The following is a 4484-nucleotide window of genomic DNA, read 5'->3' as shown; positions in this document are numbered from 1 at the left end:
TTTTAATTTTATTTGATAAATATGACAAGCCGTTTATATCAATTAATTATATTTTCATTTCCTTTTGATTAAGAAGTTTTCACATCTCTCACAAGCAAATTAATAGTTAAAATCTTCTCCGTTTTTTTTCTATGAAATAAATCTTAATGACACAGAAAAGATATTCTATCCTAATTCTTTTGGTTTCAATTTTTTCTTATTTCGTAAAAGAATTATGAAAAGACTGAAAAGAAAAAAGGATTTCAAACGTTCATTAGGATTTCAGTTTAATCCTTAGTTGAGGAGCAAAGTTTTCAGCGCAACTTCCCATTAATTCCCTTTAATCCGCTTTTTTTTTTTCAAGACTATCTTGTACGATGTTGTGAACGAAGTTAGAGTTACGAGAAACGGATGCGAGTGGTAAGGTAAAGGAAAAGGGAAAAACGGCGAAGTAATAGGTGGTCGGGAGAAAGCGAAATTTATTGCAGACAACTTCTTATCTGACAAATCTCTGGGGCGGGGTCTGATTGAGGGATGAATCTCCCTCTCGTTGGGAGAAGCCATAGCATGGAATTATCGACGTTCCTTGCCATCGATGGATTCGCTTAATGATTTCTTGCATCTTTCTCGCCATTATCGTCGAATATATAATAATTAAAGCGCGTGACAGAAAATTTTTGTAACTTTAAATCACTAACATAAAATTTGAAAAAAATCTTTTTTTGTTATTAAAAAGAGCACTGTGAAAATTATTTTTGAAATAAAATACGCATTTTCTTATTATCTAATAATGCTGTACACAGCACACTCATTTTTACAGATTACACGAAAATATTTTTATTCCCAATTCTTTTGAGTTATCCGATTATAAAAAGAATTAATCTTTTGCGAGAAATTCAACTTTTAATAATTACATGGTTTTTTTTTTATATTGAACACGATAGTATGATGAGCCAGCAGTAATACAAGCCGCGTATAGACTTTCAATCCTTAGTAGTAAGAAGAAGTCACTCCTGACTCTACATGAGCGGAAAATATGATTCCTTATCGGAACCGAGATGCGTGTCTAATGACCGAAAGAGAGGATCGAAAGGCTCGTAGATGCACGGAGGATATGCTTTGAAAGAACGCTTTGAAGTCGAATGTCATTCTCCGACTTCCTGTGCTTCGTAGAGGAAGCAAATTCAATTTTCTTGACGTTCTTGGACACGCAGGAAAATTAGTCGCCTGATTGGCTACGAATACGAATTCAAGTTCTTTTATCTGTAATTGAATGAGAACTATGAGATGCTATTTCAAAAGGGATTTTCAAAAGACAACTTCTGTCTCTTTGTCTTTTTTCTGCAATTTTCAAAATTTCCTCTAAAGATAACGATAATAATTTTCTAAAAGAAAATGGATGGCTTTAAATATATCTCTTATTTATGTGACAAAGTATTTCCTTTATAATTAGAAATAAATATTTATCAATAAATGATACATTTTAGCGTAATACGTAATTTCTGAAGCGTGCCTCAGTGAATTAATGAATCGTTTAATTATTTAATTAAATAAATTTAAATAACTTATAACTGACGCGCCCGGTTTTTTTAATTATAAATTGTTTAACAGAAACTGGAACTCAGAACTATTTTTTTACGCGGACGTGAATTGTATATTTTACGTGCAACAAATTGCTTTTCCGGCCGCGATAAAAAATGCACAGTGTTTTATTTCGATGACATGTGGTCCAAGCTGGACCACTCATCGCCATTCTGAGACAGGTCGGCCATTACGAGTCCTGTAACACGGTTGGATAAAAGCGGACACCGTAAAAGCGAACGGGGTGAGCAATGCATCCTGACAGGAGCCTGACGGGGTCCTGTGGGAAATAGGAACGAGCCTCGCGCGCGCACTACAGGGAACGCCATTCGCAAGGAAATTTAATATCTGAATCGACATTCCGCGTCCCCCTTTCATAACAGACAGCTCGCGTTGATTCGATCGAGCAATATCGCTGTATATTATCGGTTCGCTCCTGAGACATCGATACATCTGCTATCTCGTTTGCTTCCGTCCACAGTATGAAATCAATCCGACGTCGGAGGTTGATACTATACATGATGAACGTTGCATACACTGAGAAAAAGATGCCTAAAAAAATATATTTGTGAGAAATATATTTATTTCACTGAAATAGATATTTATTTAAATACGGGCGGAATACAATTTTATTCTTAGCAAATAAGAGTCATCTATTTTATTTTTGTTTGCAATAAATGAAATATATTTCACAGTATATGTATATATTTCGTTATCACAATCAAATTTCGTAAATAACATTTGCTCCGCAATACTTTGACATTTTTCTCTCAGTGTACAAATATACTTATGAAAAAATGGTTTTACTAAAGTATTTAAAGATTTAGCTAAATAAATATCTGAAATTAATTTTATTAATATTAGTACTTTTATTAAACTATCACAATAATTATGTTATGTTTAAGCTTGCATAGAATATCAAAATTTCATATAATATTGCTCTTATTATGTTTGAGTTTCTTACATAACTATTTTAATGGATCAACAAAATTATTTTAAAATCTAGTTAAATCTCATATATTTTAATAAAATCATTCTTTCTATGTAGAAAATAACGTTTCATTCAATTTAATTCGCAAATAATTATTTTTGCGAAATCAATTAAATTTTATACCTTCCACGGTAAAATTATATTTTTCTTTTAAAAAATAAGTTTATATATAAGTTTAATAATAAAATTTATTTAATTAACATTTGATCTCTTTTGTTATAAATAATTTAGGAATGATAAAAATATGCCGAACATTTCTATCCAACTTGATTATTCTGGTTCTTTCCCTTATTCTATAATAAATTAAAGATTTTATTCTGATTAACTATGGTTTTACGAGAACGTAGTATTCTATTTCGGAGATTACTGAAACGAAATAGAGTTCAAACCATTTTGGATTATCTTGGATCTGTCGATGTTCCGGAGGTTTTGCAAGTTCGATTACATCTGTCGAAATAATTATCGTGTGACGAGGAAAGAAAATAGAATGATAAAGTAGATCGTGTCTCAACTCGTACATAACTTTCACTGAAACTTAGGTATGTAATTCTAGAAATAGAAGTGTATTTCTAGAATATCTGTACTTTCGCAATTACTATTCCCTGAAATATATAAAATATGAGTATTTCACGTATAATTTGTATTACGACTCGTATACTTCCTCAGATACTTGAGGGTTTACGAAAATTCCTTATTTACAGATGTATAATTTTGCATCTAATTTGAAGCGCTGGAGTGTAGGAAACCTTCGCTCTACCTTCCTTTTGCGGCAATTCCGTCGAGAAAATATTTATCGTGTCTCGATCCGGGAGAGCGCTTTGTGCCCCATTCACGTCGATCGTCGTTAATTGAGAAAACTAGCTCCGTAGCTTCCCGACACTATTTATCGTTTCTTCCAGCAGCCGGAGGCGGCGGATGCTCCCGCCCATCTAAAACAACCTTTTGGGACCCTCTGGAACGGATTCGTCCTATGCTCGCCCTTGACGACACTTTAGGGACGCTTTTTCACGAATCGCCGCCGCCGTTTTCTTGGCTCGTTCGTTACAGATTAAAACCGATCGCGACTAGTCGTGAACTTTGCGACTCGCGCTTGTAACTCTAGAAGCTGACCTTTCGATCCTCTTTTGTGAAACGATTCCTAGTGCGAGAATCGCGTAATCCTCTTTGCCAGTTTAACTGGGTTTGCGAGTTTTATTCCCGTCATACCATCATACTCTTTTTTTTTTTACAGCGAAACCAAATGCTTCTATCAGTTTGCTATGTGCTCTACAAAGCCGGCGGGCTCTAATTCTTTGCGTTGAAACTCGGTTAACGAAACAATTCGGATAGCGTTGTTCTGTGTCCAACGCGAACTAATCCGAGTCGTGTTGGAATGCAATTGCGACGCGCAGATTATATATATTTTTTTTTATGCTGACAGCGATTGACATGTATAATAGTTAAATATTTATCTCGACGACTTAAATGTGTAATTCGACATACGCGTCCGGCGAAATAATGTGCTGCAAATTTCGGGAGGAGTAATTATTATAACAAAATTATTATTCAATGTTTTTTTACATAATACGTTATAATCTCTTTTTATTATTATCACATCCTTCTTTTTTGCATTGGATTTTTCGAGAACTTCACATAAACGTTCTTTGATTTATAAAGATTTTTTTTTTAAATGCCTATGAATTTTTTTTTTTAATTTAACTTTATTGTCCACATCGCGTGTTTGCTCACAATCCGTTGGTTGCGAATGTATTCATCAGGCCAACGTGGTGGCGAGAACAACGGAGCTATTATTAAGGCGCTTAAAGCCGGTATCAGACTGCGAGTTACTAAAGTTCTAGAAAACCAGAGATTTGTCATAAAAGAATGATTAGATTGTGTGATTGCTGTTTAAAGAGTCTAAAAAGTATGGTCTGATTGATTACCGTGATAAAGA

Source organism: Trachymyrmex septentrionalis, unplaced genomic scaffold, assembly GCF_001594115.1.
Source record: "Trachymyrmex septentrionalis isolate Tsep2-gDNA-1 unplaced genomic scaffold, Tsep1.0 scaffold44, whole genome shotgun sequence".
NCBI lineage: Eukaryota > Metazoa > Arthropoda > Insecta > Hymenoptera > Formicidae > Trachymyrmex > Trachymyrmex septentrionalis.
This window is presented reverse-complemented; position numbering follows the sequence as displayed.